The 20,585-nt window shown below is 38.9% G+C and overlaps 1 long non-coding RNA gene, 1 pseudogene and 1 gene segment (V, D, J or C); 2 read left to right on the top strand and 1 right to left on the bottom strand.

Moving 5' to 3' along the window:
• LOC105354605 (Ig mu chain C region membrane-bound form-like) overlaps positions 1-20,585 on the top strand; it is a 139,600-nt gene that overhangs the window by 88,402 nt on the left and 30,613 nt on the right.
• Positions 9,972-10,399, top strand: LOC101168520 (Ig heavy chain V region XIG14 pseudogene; annotated as a pseudogene).
• LOC110013907 (uncharacterized) lies at positions 18,106-19,128 on the bottom strand. The gene is made up of 2 exons (XR_002289070.2): positions 18,446-19,128; positions 18,106-18,368 (listed from the first exon to the last, which is right to left on the bottom strand). It is a non-coding gene; the product is annotated as an uncharacterized LOC110013907 (long non-coding RNA).

Raw genomic sequence — 20,585 nt, 5'->3', positions numbered from 1 at the left:
AAACACCTGACGTGGAGCACCAATGCTGGAATGAAGTGGGGAATCACCCAGGCGATGCGGTGAACAGGAGCCTGAGCCGCTACGTTGCTCCAGGCCCCGCTCTCTCATCCTCCGATCAATGCGCACAGCCAGGTTGATCAGCTCCTCCAGGTCCTCTGGAACCTCCCTCGCTGCCAACTCGTCCTTGAGCACGCTGGAGAGACCTTGAACAAAAACATCCACCAGCGCATCGTCAGACCAGCGGGTGCTGGCAGCTAGAACCCGAAACTCCACAGCGTAATCTCAGACGCTGCAGGCTCCTTGCTGGAGACGGAGGGGCTCAGAAGCGGCAGCTCAGTGAGGTGTGGTCGGGTTGAACACCGTGAGGAGTTGGGTAGAGAAAGCTCGAAACGTGCGAAACAGTTCAGTTCCACGGTCCCACTCTGCCAACCCCCATCGCTTGGCTCGTCCAGTAAGAAAACTCAGAGCGAAAGCCACCTTGCTCTGCTCGGAGGGGAATTCACTTGGGTTGAAGTCAAACTGGAGGCGACAGGAAGTGAGGAACGCCCGGCAGTCCTCAGCTGTCCCATCAAAAGGCTGTGGTGAACCCAACCGGATCATCCGAGATGGAAAAGGAGACTGAATATGGGGAGCCTGCTCCAAATGTGACAGCCGGTCATGAAGCTGCTGAATGCTGGAAACGCAGTCACTCAGATCACAGGGGAAGACAGACATCTACTCAGCGGCAGGCCGTGGTGAGTCTCCCAATTGTGGTCCTTCTGCTGGGTTTGACATGGCCTGAACGTAATGTAACGGAGTGGCCAGGGAAGAAACCCAGAAGCAGGAAGGACATGACAAAAATCCTCAGTTAGAGTAGGATTTAATACAGGACCAAACTAGAGAAGATACGAAGACGCTCAGGCACCAAACACAGAACAAGCCACACTTTAAATACAGGCATAATCACTAACTCAGTGCAGCTGTGACTCACACAGGAGGACTCAGGGAGGGGGAGGACATTCAGGAGAAAATCAGACTGCCAGACAAAACAACAAACAGACATTTTCATGACAAATTCATTGAAATGTGAATGTTTTAGATCTCTATAACTGTGGGTTGATACCCTTCTGAACTGTTTTTTTTTAACAGATAAACAGGTTTTTACTTTGATTTTCATCGTAAAGCTTTTGCAGCCCAAAAGAAAAAAAACTGACAAAATCGTGAAAAATTGTTAAAATCTGATGCTGCACAAAATGCTAAAATTTTAAAACATTTTGTAAAAATTGAAACCCTATTTATGTGACATTTTATTCTTCTGGGAAATGTGTATCATCTGTTACACTTTACAATTTTTATAAGGAGTTAAATAATGAGGATGTCTTACATATTTTCACATGCAAGAGACAAAAACACTGTTCACTCTTGTTCCACCATTAACCATTAAACTGTTTGTCCTCTTCAGGTGTAAAGTGTGAACAGCTGATACAGCCAGCCTCTGTGAGTCTGCAGCCAGGTGAGAGGCTGACCATCACCTGTCAGGTCTCTTATTCTCTGAGCAGCTACTGGACAGGCTGGATCAGACAGCCTGCAGGGAAAGGACTGGAGTGGATTGGTAGCGAATGTGTTGGATGCACTAAATACTACAAAGATTCACTGAAGAAACAAGTTCAGTATGACCTTGGACTCTTCCAACAACAGAGTGACTCTAAATGGACAGAACATGCAGCCTGAAGACTCTGCAGTGTATTTCTGTACCAGAAGGACACAGTAGCTGCGTTTACATGGGCAAAAGTAATCGGAAAGAATGCCTGATCGGAAAGAAAAGGCGTCATGTAAACGCGCCGTTCGGAATACTCTGCCCCGATCAGACTCATTCGGATCAGAATTTCTTTCCGATCGAGATAGGTGGGTTATACCGATCGTTTATCCGATCGTAGAGCATGTAAACGGTCATTCCGATCTTGTGTCACTGTTGCTCTGGTTCACGTCATGCATAGACGGTGTTTCGCTGAGAGAAAGCCTTGGAGCTCATACGGGACCGACCAGCTGCTCTGCGGACGCCCCGTGAAAAGCACCGCTCCGCTCTCGCCCCGCTGGGTCTCTGCCTCTCCCTCCTTCACGAGGGGTATGCAGGGCAGCAGCGCTTTGGACCAAGTGAGCAGAGGAGCCAGATAACTTTGTGTGTGAAGGGAGGGAGGGATGCTTAGTTACGTGTGCGTTTTATTGTTTGTTATGTGTGGGAGAATTCAGACTGCGAGCCGTCCCGCCACTCTGGGTTAGCGGCTGCAGGACTCAGGAGGAACCGTGTTTGGGGCGGTGTGTGAACGTCTCAGAGCAGAAATAAATGTTGCTCCGACCTTTAGAAGCTGTCCCGGCAAAATAAAGGCCGATGTTATTCCCACATATTTACGTGCAGCCAAGATGTAGATTGCCGTGTCTCTCGCACGGTCCTGGATTTTGTGTCCTCAAGCAAGGCTAATGTTGTTAGCGCGTGTTTACAGCCTGTCCTAACTCTTCCAGCTCCGTTCTTCAACATAAAAAGCAATGACCACACGGATTAAAAAAACGATGAGCGAGCAGGCGCTTCATACTATTCATAACATTAATAAAAGCACGTTTGGAAGATCGCCTCGTGTTACGGAGCTGCTGCACAAAAGTCTGTGGCAGCGGTCTGTTTACAACGAGGCGCATCTCTTCTTCCGGGTTTTTTTTTACCACTACTGCGCATGCCCAAACGATTTATTCCGACCAAAGGCGTGAGCCATGGGAACGCTTGTTCTAATCGGAAAAAGGTTTTCTGATCCCATGTGCACGGGTGAATTTTAACCCGACCATTGATCCGATCAAGATATTCTGCCCATGTAACCGCGGCTAGTGACACAAACCATCAGCAGACCTGAACAAAAACCCCTCAGAGACTGAAAGCTTGTAACATGAATCCACCAGAGGAGGCGCTCTAACACTACCAAAGATTTTTTGCTTTAGTTCCAATACTAAAAAATACTAGTCTTGGAAATATTGAATCAACAAATGAGTATTTTCTATAAAATAAAGTCAAATCTATTCTGATCATATAAAATAAATTCAAACTTATTTATGAGGCACTTTTCATTAATACAAGATATTATACAGAATAAAAACATCTAAAAACAAAAAAACAGAAATCTGGCTTGATGCTGAGTGATGACGTCATGGTATGGGGATCTATCCACACCAGGGACCCCCCTTCTTCCATTCAAAGCATCCAGCCAAATTCCACTGCAACAACACTGTTCACTGAAAAGGCTGAGTCACTGGGGTGGAGTGACTCAGGTATGGAATATTTTTTTTTTTCTTTTGTTGTTGTGTTTTTTTTCTCTTCAGTTTTTACTGAAATAAATAAAAGCACACACGGAATCACAATAAGTGAATAAAAAATGATCTAAAAAAAATATCCTACAGAAGATTCCACAAAATTCCAAATAGGAATATATTTAATTACTTTAATACTCAGCACACTTTTTTTATTAAAAATGTTCTAAATTTCTACAATTGTTTATTACATTCATTAAAGTAACATATTGCTGTGGCCTAATTTCCTAATTTAATTTCAAGGTTAAAACAATACCACATGCTTCGTCATTTCATCTAGTACAAATTAAAAGAAAATGTAAACAACGTGAAAATAAGAGTACATTGTACATCTAGTACTATTTCTATTGGGTTTATACTTTAATTTTCCTAAAACCTTTAAAGATTATTTTAAATATACAAAAGCTTTAATATTTATGCTGTGACAAATTCTGTTGGATTATTTGAAAAGAATGTTAAATCTGATCGTCCATTGTCTTTTACTCTGCTCAATATTTACCGTATCATGTTGAAACAGAATAAAAAGCTCGGTAAAATATGTTACGAAAAGAATTTCTATGTTTATGAATAATATCTATTGAAACAACAAAGAAATAGTAATAAAATATGATGAAAAAAGTGTGACAGGAATTCAACAAAGGACGTCACAGCAAAATCATGAAAATTTAAGTATAGAGCTCAAACAATCACTCAAACAATCAATTCAAAGTGATATGGTGCCTCTGTCAGACTCCTCCCCCCTTCCTCTCTGCTTGGTTCCTGATTCAGCCCAGCTGCGACCACTTACCTCATCGCCTCTTCTGCCTTCTTAAGGAGCTCCATGATCATCATTCCTCGCCAGTCCGTTGCCCTTGATGGAACCCATTGCCACAAATGGTCGCCTGAAGCTGTCTCAGCCGAGAACCTTTCTCCTGCCTTAACTCCTCGGTTACACCTCAAGCCTCTGCCATTTCCTCTCTCCCTCCGGACCTCCGCCGACGACAACTCACTCTGTAAAGGCCCGTTCACACTGGGACGAATTTCGTTTAACGCCTCGTGACTAAACAAAGGGCACCACTGTGAGTGTGCACACCGACGCGAAAAAACGCCACGCGTCAAAGCGTCAAAAAAAAAACCCGCCTCGGGTTCGTTTTTTTTTTTCGACGCGTCGCGTCGAAATCTATTCGACCAATGAGAATGCCGCTTTTGCACACGTGTCTGGAGCTTCTGAGGTTACAGTAAAACACAACTTGGGGGCGCTCAAACACAAAACTGCCTTGCTGAGCACACATACCAGCGAAGAAGATAGACGCCAAGTAGCGTCTACACTGCCGCGAAGAAATAATGACGGACATTCTAAAATATCCCCGAACCAAGCACCAGTTGGAGCTACTGGTGCTTGAAATATTCATGTTTTCTTTGTATTATTCTGACTAGCGAGTAAATACTTGCTCTCTTCTTCTGAGTGAAAAGCGACTTTAAGAAGCCTAAAGTTGCGCAGCGCCACCTTGTGTACAGGAGTATTTCTGTTTACATTAAGCGCCATCTAATGTCAGGGAATGAAATTGCATGTTCACTCGGCTCATCGCCAGCGAAAATCGCCTGGGTGTGAACACAAAAAACGTGGCGAAAAACGCTGGCGAATAACGCCTGGCGAATATTCGTCCCGGTGTGTACGGGCCTTAAGCCTGCGAAGGGATGCACCAGTGACGCCACCGAAGACTACGTTCCGCATTGTGGAAGCCACGCGTCCTGCTCTCCCTCCATTGCAGACCTCCTTATTAAATCCTCTTACCTGCCACTCTCGTCCTCCTCTGTGTTTCTTCCGGGTTTCTTCTGCGTCGAAAAGTGTTCTGTAGCCATGACACAAAGCTCTTTTATTTACAACCAATGAGTTTTATATTGTGTCGTTTGTAATACCGACTACTGAGATGTTTAAACGGCAGTCAATCTTTAATTGATCTCAAATGTGTTGCAATAATTACTGGTTTGATGTGATAATATGTTCGAATGATAATCAATGATTATTACATAATGGTTACTGTTACTGAAATCATGAATAAATGTTTTCTGAAGATAATCAATCATTACTAGGCTTTGGATTTTGTAACCTGAACAGAATGTATCTAATCAGAACCGGATTACAAAAACTAAAAACTATAAAAGGAATGAACTCAGTAGGGGTGGTAAATAATTCCTCCTACTCCTTCTCAAGCGATAAATTAAACTCTACTTGACTTTAGTTATTGATCACTAGTTTTTTAATTAAGCAAATGTGAGTTAAGTGTCTTTTTTTGTTTTTATTTTCTGTTTTATTAATCTATGCATTTCATAATTTCTGTGTTGACTTTGATAAATATGTGTAAATGATTTATTGCTTTGACTTCAATATTTGAAATAAATCAATAAATTAAATCAAACAAATCAAACTATATATTCTTAACTAAACTTAAAGTTTATGAATAAAAAAAATTAAATAATTTTATTAAAAAAGTATGAAACTTGAAAGTATTTTTTTATTCAAATGTGAAATCTGATGGAGCTGAATATCTTCTGTGAGGTGGAGTCAATGCAAACATGGACGTCTTCCTCCTCTATTTATCTGACAGCAGAGATGACAGCAGAGACACTGAACTCAGTTGAACATGATGGACTGTAGGACAGGACTGCTGCTTTTAACTCTCTGTTATGCAGGTGAACATCATCATGCAGATATTGTAGATTTCTGATGTTTTCCTTTTTTGTAAATCCAGACTTCTGATTTTCCTTCCCAGTTGTTGATGGACAGACTCTGACTGAGTCTGAATCAGTGGTTAAAAGACCTGGAGAATCCCACAGACTGACCTGTTCAGCCTCTGGATTCACTTTCAGCAGCTATAACATGAACTGGATCAGACAGGCTCCTGGAAAAGGACTGGAGTGGATCGCTTATATTAGCACCTACAGTGATCCAATTTATTACTCCCAGTCAGTCCAGGGACGGTTTTCCATTTCCAGAGATGATTCCAGCAGTAAAGTTTATCTACAGATGAACAGTTTAAGGATGGAGGACACAGCAGTTTATTACTGTGCCAGAACAGACACAGTGAGAGACATTTTGGGGACGGTCGTACAAAAAGTACTTCCTCTTTTATCTGTTAAAATCATCTCATCAATGTCAGACAGATGTTTTTTTGTACAATTCTGCTGAGGCATATTTGGTTTCCCTGTTTTTTTCCTTCCCTGTTTTTGACTCTCAGCTAGAAGCACCAGAATAAAATGAAGTAGAGTTAATGAATTGATTTTCTTGGTTATTTTTGTTCATGTGTGGTATAAAAATGGAAAAATTATAGTTTTAACAGTCATACTTTATGCAAATTTCTTTCATAAAAAACCTTATTAAAATTTAGGCAAATATAATACAAAAAATACCTAGAATGATTTGTTCAATAAATTCCATGAACCTACTTGTTCAGGTTTACACAAAACAACAGAAAAACATCAGATTGCGTTCATTTTGAATTATATATGTTTTTCTAAATTCTTCATCTTATTGATTCTAATCTAATTTTTCAGATTTACAGATGACAGAAAGCAACATGTTAACATATGAATATGTGAAGAAATTGTTTTTTATTAATATCATTGTTCAAATGTAGTTGTTTAAATATATTTTAAATGTTAACCTAGATTGACCTTTTTACCTTTTTAGAATAACGTTCTGTGTTTGTTTATCTGCTTCTCATCCTCAGGTAGGATGAGGGGGTTTTACGACACACTGTCCTTAGCTGATGAAGAATACTGTTTGAACTGAGAATCCTCCCAAATGGTTCATTATATGACTCCCCCTAATGAACTTTACTCTCTGTTTGGAAATTGTAACCTCCTACTTGAATTCTTACTAAAAGCAGCACTGGGAGAAGCAGACCTTTGAGAAGAGAAGTTACTTGTGCATAAGTAACTTAGATTCTTGTTGTGGTTTGTGGTTTCTTATTGTTTTTCTTTAATGTCTAGATGCATTTATCTGACAGAATAGAAACAAGATTTTTCTATCTGTACAAAAAAAAAATATTTTGTTTTCCATTAATAGGATGTTAACAATAAAATGTGACAAAACAGTTTCCTGTGGATTACTTTTTTCAAAGTTTCCAGTTATGATCTAAATATATTTGTGGTAAATGTGTCGTGGTCTTTTGTTTTAAGTCAGCATTAAAGATTTTCAGCTTCTCATGAGAGAGTCATTTCCTCCCTGTCTGTGCCGTTGGGACACCAGCTGAGACCAAATCACTAAAAGAAAGACTAAACTTTGCAAATGCAAAAGATCTCTGTTTCACTGCTCAGTTTGCATGTCAGCAGATGCTCATGTCTGTTCACATGTTCTGCATATGTGCATCAATTGAAACAAGGTTTTAACATTGTGTATTAAAGGAAAAGAGTGATTGCTGCAGATTTGTAGATTTGACTGTGATGTTTTAATTCCACTGTAAAAAAGTTATTCTTGCTGCTTGATTCTAAATCTAAAGTTACAGGGGCTGCACTATCGCTTCAAAAAGGTCTTGGTTCAAATCCCAGCAGGGTGCTTTCTGTGTGCAGTTTGCATGTTCTCTGTCTGTGGGTTATTTTTGTACAGTCCAGGCTCCTCCCACAATCCACAAACATAATGCATAGGTTGATTGCGGACTCTAAAATGTCTCTTAGGTTTGATTTAATTTATTAATTTATTGTGTGAAAGTGTGAGAGGTTTTGTTTCTGTGTTGCCCTGCGATGGACTTAAAAACTGTCCAGATCTGGGGTGTCAAACTCATTTTGGTTCGGGGGCCACATTCCACCCGTCTGATCTCAAGTGGGCCGCCGAACCAGTACCATAAAAGCAAAAATAACCCATGGTCAGCTTGTTATACCACTGTCATTCAAGTGTGCAAAACACAATAAAATGTCCAAGAATCTTTTCCTGGTTGGCTGCTTGAATTTTGTGGCAACACCTGCCTTCTTCCTGACCTTTAATGGGGCGCCATCAGTGACCAGGCATCACGTGACCAGTTCACACCAACATTGTCCAGTGCAGTAACTAGAGAGGTGACTGTCATCAGCTGTTGTTGTGTCCATCAACTCAACAAACTCCGCTGTGACAGTCACTTCAACACCTCTAATAAATATGCACAGTTGCATATATCTGTGATGTCGGTGCTTTCATCAATAGTGACCGAAAATGCAATAAATGACTGGATTCCTTCATTTGGCCGCCCAAATCAGAGATGTTGTATCTGCAATTGTAATATTTGACAGACTTAGGTTGACAAAAGTTGACTGCTTTTTGGGGAAAAAGACTTCTGCATGTATTTTTTCATAAACCTACCATCTGAAAATGGATTGGATGTTTGCACCAACTTATTTGTAATAAGGCAAAAAAAGACGTGTTGATGACATACCAAGCATGCAGTTTTTACATTCAGCTCCATGAACTGTCCATTTTTCTCGGAAAGCTTGGCACTCCACTTCAACATTTTTTTTGTGTGACAACATTTCGGTCATTAGGCTGTCACTACTGATCATTCTAATAGCAATGTAACAGCGGTGAGGCTAGCAGGGAATCAAACTGAATCTTACCCAAAGACAGATCTGTTAAGTTTTGCAATTGGCACGTGCAGAGATATGCTTTTCCTTTGGTCCCCCTAGTGGCGGAATTGTGAATTTTGGTTATTTCTTTAAAACAAAATCATAACCCGCCACAGGAATGGACTTGAAATTTGAAAAAAAAAAAAAAAAAAAAAAACTAGAATTTCTGCTCTTCCTGAGTTGGCCGGATTAAACCATCTTGGTGACCGAATACAGCCTGCGGGCCGTATGTTTGACACCCCTGGTCCAGATTGTACCCCACCTTCAGAGGCTGGCTAAGCTCCAGCAACCCCGTGACCCTGTATGGGAACAAGCAGATATAAAAAAATGATATATGGACAAAAAAGTCCTTTAAAAAAATAATGATTTCTAAATAACAGCATCTGGGTAAAAAATGTGTTTACGTATAAAATACACAATATGCATAACTGTTTCTTAAAATGCTTGTATAAAATGGCAATCTTATTTTATATTAAAATAACATTTATTTTATGAGGTCAATTAAAGGAAACCTATTCGTTGATTTTATTGTATTTTATTTACTGACATGTGAACATTTTGGATCTCTATACTTGTAGGTTGATAACCTGAACTGTTGTTTTAACAGATAAACAGGTTTTTACTTTGATTTTCACCATAAAGCTTTTCTGGCCCTAAAGAAAAATACTAAAAAAACCATGAAGTATTGTTAATATCTGATGCTGCACAAAATACCAAACGTTTAAAATGTTTTGTAAAATTGAAACCCTATTTATGTGGCATTTTATTATTCTGGGAAATGTGTATCATCTGTTACACTTTACTAATTGTATATGGAGTTAAATAATGAGAGTAACTTATATATTTTTTACATGCAAGAACCTGTTGGGATCAGTGTGTACTTTCAGAGAGCTGTGTAGTTTTTCCTTTTAAGTAACTGAATGCTTGAATTTACATAACGGTCTACCTCTTAGAATATTTTCTTTATGCAAAGTAAACTTGTAGACCTTTTTTATATAGGCTTCAAATGTTTCCATTAGCAGCAGAGGAAGAGTTACTCCCATCAGATATTGTTCATCTTCACCATCATGTTTCCTGTAGCTCCTCTGCTACTGCTTCTGGCTGCTGGATCCTGTGAGTTTGACTGAGACAAAGACACTGTTCACTGTTGTTCCACCATTAACCATTAAACTGTTTGTCCTCTTCAGGTGTAAAGTGTGAACAGCTGACACAGCCAGCCTCTGTTAGTCTGCAGCCAGGTGAGAGGCTGACCATCACCTGTCAGGTCTCTTATTCTCTGGGCAGCTACTACACAGGTTGGATCAGACAGCCTGCAGGGAAAGGACTGGAGTGGATTGGTAGCGAATGTGTTGGATGCACTAAATACTACAAAGATTCACTGAAGAACAAGTTCAGTATGACCTTGGACTCTTCCAACAAGAGAGTGACTCTAAAGGGACAGAACATGCAGCCTGAAGACTCTGCAGTGTATTTCTGTGCCAGAGATCCACAGTGACACAAACCATCAGCAGACCTGAACAAAAACCCCTCAGAGCCTGAAAACTTGTAACATGAATCCACCAGAGGAGGCGCTCTAACACTACCAAAGATTTTTTGCTTTAGTTCCAATACCAATAAATAATATTTTGTTCCAAAGTCTTGGAAATATTGAATCAACAAATGAGTATTTTCTATAAAATAAAGTCAAATTCCTCCAACTCCTTTTCAAGCAATAAATTGACTTTAGTTATTGATCACTAGTTTTTGTAATTAAGCAAATGTGATTTAAGTGTCTTATTTTGTTTGTTTATTTTCTGTTTTTTTAATCTATGCATTTCATAATTTCTGTATTGACTTTGATAAATATGTGTAAATTATTTATTGCTTTGAATTCAATATTTGAAATAAATCAATAAATTAAATCAAATAAACCAAACTATATATTCTTAACTAAACTTGTGAACTAAACTTAACTAAAAAAGTGAAATAATTTATTAAGATCAGAAGAAAGTATTTTCTGATTCAAATGTGAATTCTGATGGAGCTGAATGTCTTCTGTGAGGTGGAGTCAATGCAAACATGGACGTCTTCCTCCTCTATTTATCTGACAGCAGAGATGACAGCAGAGACACTGAACTCAGTTGAACATGATGGACTGTAGGACAGGACTGCTGCTTTTAACTCTCTGTTATGCAGGTGAACATCATCATGCAGATATTGTAGATTTCTGATGTTTTCCTTTTTTGTAAATCCAGATTTCTGATTTTCCTTCCCAGTTGTTGATGGACAGACTCTGACTGAGTCTGAATCTGAGGTTAAAAGACCTGGAGAATCCCACAGACTGACCTGTTCAGCCTCTGGATTCACTTTCAGCAGCTATTACATGGCCTGGATCAGACAGGCTCCTGGAAAAGGACTGGAATGGATCGCTTATATCAGCTCTGGCAGCAGCAGCATCTACTATTCAGAGTCAGTGAAAAACCGCTTCATCATCTCCAGAGACAACAGCAGACAGCAGCTGTATCTGCAGATGAACAGTCTGAGAGCTGAGGATTCTGCTGTTTATTACTGCGCTAGAGACACACAGTGACTCAAGAGACAGAAACTCTGTACAAAAACACAACATAAAGATAATAGATCTCATCATGTTTTTAATATTATCCTATAGAACAGTGAATGCAAAGAGAGGAAAATTGATATTTTGCTAAGTCCCTTTGAACGGAACAAAATAACAGCTTTAGGAAAAATTAGGCATTTTTTTTGTCAAATTTTTACTTTTTTGTTGGTATTTTAGTTTGCAGATTTTTACGATTGCTAAAACTTTGGCACTTATACTTTGAAGCTGTTAAAGGGAGTCGCTGACCGATGTTCAGTTTGGAAAGAGTTGTTGTTTTCCCACTTTAGTTAATTTTTTTCTCCAGCCCTTTTTTGGAGCCAACTTTCATATTATCATTTACTCTAACTTACTCTAGCTGTATTTTATCATATTGTGTTATATTTTACTATTTTTACGTTTTTAATGTGATTTTATACATGAAATATTTTATCTTAGCAGCACCAAAGTAATTTTGTTAGAAATTCTTTATAATGACTGTTTAAATTTAACTGAATAAATGAAATGTTTTTATTTTCACTCAGTTTTTCAAATCTAAAACCTTTTATGTGTTTGGACATGAAAAATGTATTTGGACATTAAAAATCTCTCTATATCTATATATAACTATAAGACTATAAAAACTATAAAACTATAAAAAATTCATCGACTGCACTTTTAGTAAACTGTTGAACCATAAAGTAGTTTTTCTAAACATATTTGTCTCGGACACAGGCTGGGGTTTGATCAGCCTCAGTTCACTGTAGGGTTTCTGTTTAGAGACCCACATCACATTGTGTTCAGGAAACAACACTGATGATGTGTTTAAGATCAAACAATGACAGATGAACATGTTTCACCTGAAACATTGACTGTTTAATGATCTGCATGTTCAAAACATTCGTTTTTATAATTACAACACAACTGTAGCCAGACTGGTTATTGAAAATATTTTCTTTTTCTTTTTTAAAATTCATTGAATCAAAAGTGGCTATTCACATTATTTACATACAATTTTCATTTAACATTATGCAAATGTGTTTTTGATTATAAGGAAGTGAAGTGTGAGTGTTTGAGTCAGAAAGACCTCAGTGAGTTCATCTTCAGCATCAACCATGTTCTCTGCAGCTCTGATGCTGCTGCTGACAGCTGGATCCTGTGAGGAGATTTCAGTGGATTCACAGCAATAATCAGATCAGAAACATTTCAGATTCAGATGAATGATGGAGATGATGTTGGTTTGTGTTTCCACAGGTGTGGACAGTATTGATCTCATCCAACCAGACTCAAAGGTTGTTCAGCCTGGACAGTCTTTGACCATCAGCTGTCAGGTTTCTGGATATTCACTGACTGATAGCAGCTATGCAACAGGCTGGATCAGACAGCGAGAAGGAAAACCAATGGACTGGATTTCTCATCAGTGGGGAGGTGGAACTTTAAGACAAAATGATGCTCTGAAAAACAAGTTCAGCTACAGCAGAGACACTTCTGCAGGAACAGTGACAATAACAGGACAGAATCTGCAGCCTGAAGACACAGCTGTGTATTACTGTGTGAGACGCCCCACAGTGATACAAACAAACACAAACCTGGACAAAAACTCAGCAGCTATAAAAACCAAACAAGTTGTGTTTGTGAACAATAATTTAATAGATATTTGTTATTGCTTTAAAAAAATACAGATAGAATTAATAAACGTTTTATGTTCAATAAAAACAAAGGTGTTTTGTACAAAAAGAAAAATAAATCCAAAATGAAAAAGTAAACAATACATACAAGTAATTTTAATCTTATCAACACGATAAATTTTGTTTTGTACAGTACATCATCATTGGCTATTAAAAGTTTTTTTCACCATCAGTTTCGTTTCGTGTTATAAGTTTTTGCATTGAAGCTTCTAAACGGAGGTAAACCTAAGAAGATTTACAAGTAGTTAGTTTTTACCATGAATATTAATAAAGACAGACAGAAAACAAGAGTAGATTAAATGCTAATAACTAATACATAGAAACAAGTTTTTCAAAGAATAAATTGATCTTGACACACTCTTGAATCCCAAAAGGTGACACACAGGTAAACATTATTTTGTACCGGCAGAAATATTTTCTTACCAATAGCTGAGGGTTTGGTCTACAGGACAGCACAGAAACACTCATCCTGCCGACACAGGAGCAAAGCCTGAGCACCAGAGGAATAGAGATCCAGATCTACCACACCAGATAAGACCCAAAAGTGTAGGCTGTGTAAAGAGAAAACTAAATCAATCCAGCACAGAACTGCAGGGTGTAAGATGCTGGCAGAGAAAGCATATAGAGCTTCCCAACCAAGTGACTGGAATAGTATACAGGAACATGTGTGCAGAATATGAACTGGAAACCCCAAGATCAAAGTGGGAAACACCTCCTAAAGTGATGGAGAATGAGAGAGCAAAGATCCTTCCAGTCACAGACTGCATGGTAATGGTGAACCAGCAGACATTGTAGCGGTGGATGAAGAACAGAGGAAAGCCGTTGTGGATGATGTGGTAATAACCAATCAATTCAATTAAATTATTTTTTTATAGTCCAATATGACAACACAGTTGTCTCAACATGCTTCAGTTATAAAATACAACAGCTGATAGTTTAACCAATCTAAACAGACAAAGCTAAACTGGGCATCGCTGCCCTTAAACCCTCCTTGGTAAGAAATGACTCCTACAAAAACAGATTTTAAAAAAAGAAATAACCTCAGGGATGTCGACAAGAAGGAGGGATCCTCTTCCAGGATAGACAGGCGATGTTACCAAGAGATGGTAAAATCAGGAAGAAGGAACATGAGAAACTGCAGAAAAAAAGGCCTCAGGGAAGAACTGGTGTCAAATGTTGTCTTTCTTCCATTAAAAGCAACAATTGTTTTTTAAAAAAAGTTATTTTTACATGTCTTTAAATTTCATAAAATAATTAATTTGGCTTCCTGCAGCCAACTAATAAACAGTGTTGTGGGTAATGAATCACAAAGCAATGAATCACTGTAATTGAATTACTTTTGTCGGTAACGAATTACAGTTCAGATTAAATAAACAAAACAAAGGAATTTGTGTAATATATGGAATATTGAATGTTTTGAGTTCAGTGAAATATCTTTTAAAGTGACACATGTGTAAAAAAATAAATAAAATAATGTTTATATATGATTTATAAAAACATGTTGTGGGTGTTAACAATACCAGACAAATTCCTAGAATAACTTTTTATCATGAAGTTTATTTTTGAGAAAGTTGTGATCTGAAATCTAAGAAATAATTTGAGCTCATCCGAATATTTTAAGGAGGAGTTTATGCAAAATGGACTTTTTCAGTTTCTTCTTATATGAAGCAAAGTTCAGTGATTCAATCTGACAAAGAAGCTGCAGACAGAACAAAGACAAATGACTTCAACAATGATCAAACCTGCTTGTTTGCTTGTTTTTCTCTTTTTCTTTTGTGTCTTACCTGGTAAGAAATTGTGCTGAACAAACAAAATGGTAGAAAGTTCTTCTAACTGCATTAATGTGCTGCTTGTTGTTCTGCAGGTATCAGGGGTCAAACACTGACTGAATCTGAATCAGCGGTTAAGAGACCTGGAGAATCCCACAAACTGACTTGTACATATTCAGGGTTTAGTAGTGATCAGCATATAGCTTGGATCAGACAGCCTGCAGGAAAAGGACTGGAATGGTTTGCTTATATCAGCTCTGGCAGCAGCAGCATCTACTACTCAGACTCAGTGAAAAACCGCTTCACCATCTCCAGAGACAACAGCAGAAAGCAGGTGTATCTGCAGATGAACAGTCTGAGAGCTGAGGATTCTGCTGTTTATTACTGCGCTAGAGACACAGTGACTCAAGAGACAGAAACTCTGTACAAAAACACCACATGGAGATCAGTTGAATTGGATTTATCCTTTTCCTTTTTTTTTGGAGTGATATCAGTTCTAAACAAGAGCAAACTTTTATATTTCGTTTTATTATTCATTATGAAATGTATTTTATTTTTATTATATTATATACAATTTTACTTCACAATATACTTTCTGTGTGAATTTATTTACATGAAACATTTTACAGCAAAAACTGGAGAGTTGAAATTTCGGGTTTAAACAAACCAAAGTTTATTACCACTCTTAAGGTGTTATTTTAACACATTGTGATTCAAATGGTGTTTAGTTGGAGTCATGTATCAGAGTTTGCCAAACCAAGCTCATTAACACTGCAGAGAGTTCCTGTTTGCGCCTCAACACCATTAAGGCCCCTGGGCTTCCGCCTAGTAAAACCTGTGCAAAGAAAGTACAAGGTGCTGAGAATTTTCCATGTGAAGATGAAGATGAAGTAATTATTGTTGTTAACAAGGGTTTTAACGTCTTCAAAGAACGTTAATGCCGCAGGGACATTGATGCATTTTGGACATGCGACTGGTACAGACTGGATACCTACACCTGCCTTTCATTGCAACTGTGATCAGATTTGTTAAAGAATAGAGAAATGCATGAATAATGGATGTAATGCCTCCGCGTCCCCCCCAGGGAGGCGCACCCTATAGTTTCAGGACATACAAAGTGAATGATCCTTTACTTAATTGATTTATACTTTTTATAAAGGATCATTCACCCTTTCTGCCTCGCCAGACAGCGCGGCCTCTCGGCTGTCCTCCGGGCCTGCCTCAAAAGGCAGCACAGTCTCTTGGACGCCCTCCTGCCTCGCTGGACTTCGCGGCAATTCGACCGTCCTCCAAACGCTTCTTATCTGCTCTGCCAGTGTGCTAAGCCTCCATGGACTCCGTTATCCATAGAAGGTCCTCCTCTGGGTCCCCTCCTCCCTTCCTTGGGTTGACTTTATGGAATCTCAGAGCGGTTCCTTTAGGGTGGGCTACTGTCATGGTTTGGGTTTTTGCCTTAGTTTTTGCTTCCATTTTGTTTCTGTCATTATAAGTTCTGCTTCCTGTTTTTTTAAAGCTTTCCTTCATGTCATGGTTTTGAGTTTTACTTCCCTGGTCCCTGACCATTTTTAGCTGTGTCTGGTCAGTCCTGTTTGAATATAAGTCTTGTCTCTGCCTTCCTCTGTGCTGGTCTATACTGTCTTCTGCCCCCTTTGCCTGGTTAGCCCACAGTTTGTTTTGTTTTGTTTCCCTGCTCAGCAGCGCTTTTTATTTATGAGAAATAAACCCCTTTGCTTTTGAACCGTGTGACTCCCGTCTCTGCATTTTGGGTTCTTCATCAAACATTTCAACTTTTTTTCCCGTGAGGAACAAAAAATTCCGTCGTACATCTTTGCTGTAATGCTGAAGGAATTTTTCAGTGTTGTCAGTGTCACTTTGCAACAACATACTACATAGCAAAAATAAATTTTTACATGTGGGACACAATTTTAATTCTAAAGACTCCATTTTCTGCTTGTAATAGTTGGAAGTCACATGATCTAGATCAGTGTTTTTCAACCAGTGTGCCGCGGCACACTAGTGTGCCGTGGGAGATGGTCAAGTGTGCCGTGGAAAATTGCCCTCATTAACTGATCTAAAAACATTAACCATCTCCAGGAAATCAGCTCTTTGTTCATCCAAACAGGTCCTGATAAAACACTGAGTAGTTAAGAATATGAAAGATCATAAAATACTTTTTTCTTTGTGTTTAATTGATTCTATTAAAGACATTTTGATAAGAATGACGGCTCCGCGTTTTACCTGCAGCTTTAACTTTTTTCTGAAAAGTCCCGCAGCTCTTACTGTCTCCACGACTCCACCAGTCATTCTTGAAGGATTAATCACATGTCAGCAGTCTGACCAATCAGTAGTGTTAAAAGTCTTCACTTACTTGTTCCAATTTAGCTCATAACTCACTCATTTCCAACAAAAACACCAGCTAAAGCTCGTCTTTAGCGGTGGAGCTTTCCACAGAATCCGGGATCAGACCGTGCAACAGGTGAACAAAACCATGAAGCTCAGAGACGCAAGTCTTTCTGCCGTTTTGTCGCAGTATTCACACTACATCTCCAATGATGCATTGGCTTCCTCAGCGTACAATGAGTCATCCTTGTTACACGGATTGAAACCACAACGAACATACAGTTTGTATGTAACTTAGCTTTTATTACATCTTTTCGAAAAAACATCTGCAACTTCCTGCTTTTTCTGCCACAATTATCACAAAAATGCACGTCAGATTGCCGGGGGGGGGGGGGGGGGGGGCTGTAGATCAAAACAGACTATGAGTTTCTGCTTTTTTTTTTTTTTTTTGGGATGCTGGTGTGCCGCGGGATTTTTGTCAAGGTCAAAGTGTGCCGTGGCTCAAAAAAGGTTGAATAACACTGATCTAGATGACCCGTGAAACTAAACTGGTGAACACTTTTATTTTACTCCTAGGTGTTTTAAAAATGTATTTTACAAGCAAAATGTATACATTTATATTTTATGTTTTATTTAGATCTATGGACAATGATTTAAGCTAGCATTTATCAATAAGTTTATATTTATGCATCGTTTAGGACTGAAAGACGGGCTGTCACTTTATTTTTGGAAAGTTACTTAATTGAATTTTATAAAGCAGCCTTGCTGTCATGACTTGTCAAAGCTAGACAGACCCAGACGCTGAAACCCAGAAGGAAGACAGGAGGTGAGTGAAGGTAAATAATAGATTTAATTTTTCCAGCGGATGAATTTGTCCTGTTGTGGCGGGGAATGGCAGGAACGGCAACTCCAGATGAGAGGGTGGATCTTGACGTGGCTGGAGGTTCGACTGTGGCCCGTGGCGTGGCTGGAGGTTCGGCTGAGGCTAGAGCTGTGGCCTGATGTATGGAGCGTTGAGAGGAGGTAGGTAACTCCGGGGATAACTCCGCTTGGGCTGAAGCTGAAGCTGGCGTCCACTCGTGGGATATGTAGGTCCTGGACATAGAAAGACTAGAGTTTAGACGAGGGTAAAGATACGTAACAGGAAAACTTGAAAGAGACCAGACAAGCACCATCAGGGGCAACGAACTAGCGTTGAATTCTGGTCCTGGCGCTCCTTAAGAAGGTCTGGCAGGTTGATGAGATGAGTGAACGCAGCTGGGACGAATCAGTGGCCAAGCAGAGAGGGGAGGGGGAAGATAGCTGACAGAGGCACCATGACACTTGCTTTAATCAATCCCTACAACACATTATAAAGATAACTAAATATTAGAATCTAACTCCGGTAGGTCTATTGGTGTTGCTCTTCAGCTTCAGATTGTCTCGGCTGGTAAACCTTGAGTGACGGAGGTAAGTCTTGATTGCCATGTTAGCAGTGCCAACATGGCCACCCGCTTTTATTTTTCTCTGTTTATTTCTTGTTCTTTTATGGAAGGCTCGTCCTAACATATACCAGACCAGGTGTTTACATAGTTGAATGTGCATATTACCTGGCTCACACACTATATTCTGGAATCCACAACATGCGTTTTAAATGTTTCAATACTCTGTAGTGTATAGTGTATGGTTGATATCGGTTTATTGTGTTCAAATGACTTTTTAATTTTACCTTGAATTGTTTAAGTTGTATCCTATTAAATGCTTATTATCGGTACTGTCATTATGTTTCCTATTTTTTGTATGGCTCAGTAAATTACTGCTTCACGTTGACTGCAGTCAACAGCAGAAATATGTAAAGGTGGAGGATGTTGAAGGACAGTTTGGTTTCAATGCAATTTCATGAAAAAAAAGGTTTTTAAACTTTCGATTGATTGAATTTATTTTGCGTAAGTGGTTTAATCCAAATGAGTTTAATCATTTGTGAAGTGAGAATAATGCTGGCTTAAAAAGGTGCTCTACGATATGTCATCTTTTCCAGTCATGGAGAGGTTTTGCCTGCCACCTGACGCAAAAGTAGAATAAAAAGATGCAACAGGGACAAAAGTTGACAGAGACATTTTCCATGACCTTGTCAGCCAAGGCAGCATAGTTTTAACAGTTTCCCCAAGTGCTGGTGAGAAATGTAAAAGGGTCAGTCAGGAAGCAATTCAGTGTCAAATGGTGGAAACTGTATTTTTTCCCCTCACATTTATCAGTCTAAAGAACAACACATTTGTAGTATAATGTGGAATGACTTTTAGAATACAACAGCAATGCAACTAAGTGTGCTGCTTGTGAACAATAGTATCTATATTTTTTATTTCTGGAATTCATTTTTTTGTCCTAGAGTTTACTGATATCTCCTTGTCCTCTCCATCTAAATGGTCTGACTCGAGCTTTAGTTCAAGTGCAATTGCATCAACTACACCTGTAGATGAGATCCCGAGGAAAAAATCAAGACTTGAAGGAACAATCAATGCAGTTTCTGCAAAAAAGGTTGCAACAAAGCTCAATTATTGTTAACATTTGTTATTTCTCGCCTAATTAGAACATTTGTCTTCCCTAAGTTGATCGAAGCTGTACTTGGAATCAGTTCAGGTGGTGAGGAAGTCCATGAAGAATATCACACATCACAGACTCTTAAATATTCTACCAGAATACCAGAAGATAACTGGTCAACATAATAGTGGCCCACATGATTGATAAGCACGGGTTCCCAGTTTATGTACACTACAAAAAAATAATAATTGAAATTGTTTAGCTATTATATTAGTAATCCTGATTGAATCTCTTCCCAGACATCTCCCCAACAAAGCGGTTAGAGAAGAATATGTTTTTGGGATCATGACACTGTTTCCATCCCTTAAAGACCCATACTCTGAGAAAGGCTACGTATGTATAATCATTATTGTTTGTCGAGATAGTATTTATGTTTTGTGTTGTTGGGTTCTAGGTGGACATTTTAATTTCTGATATTCAGACAACGCATAAAGTGTTAATGTATTTCCATTTCAGGAACACTTCTATGATGCTGCAAGCAATACAGGATACATTTCTTGGCATCTTAAGACAATCCAGAGAAAGATTCAACAAGAATCTACTCCTTTAAATAGCCTCACTGGTCTTTCTAAAGGAGGAGGTAATACATCTGCAAACTGGTTACCATAAGAGCTAGCGTAGTAGAAGAGAGCAAAGAGAGGTTTAGGTCTGGATGCTGTCACCTCTTTCACAGAAGTAGTTTGTATGTCTGAAATAAAGAAACAACTTTCTACTAACTAGATTTGTTAAATATTT

Source organism: Oryzias latipes, chromosome 8 (assembly GCF_053564925.1).
Source record: "Oryzias latipes strain Hd-rR chromosome 8, Olatipes_Hd-rR_3.1".
Lineage (NCBI taxonomy): Eukaryota > Metazoa > Chordata > Actinopteri > Beloniformes > Adrianichthyidae > Oryzias > Oryzias latipes.
This window is presented reverse-complemented; position numbering and strand designations above follow the sequence as displayed.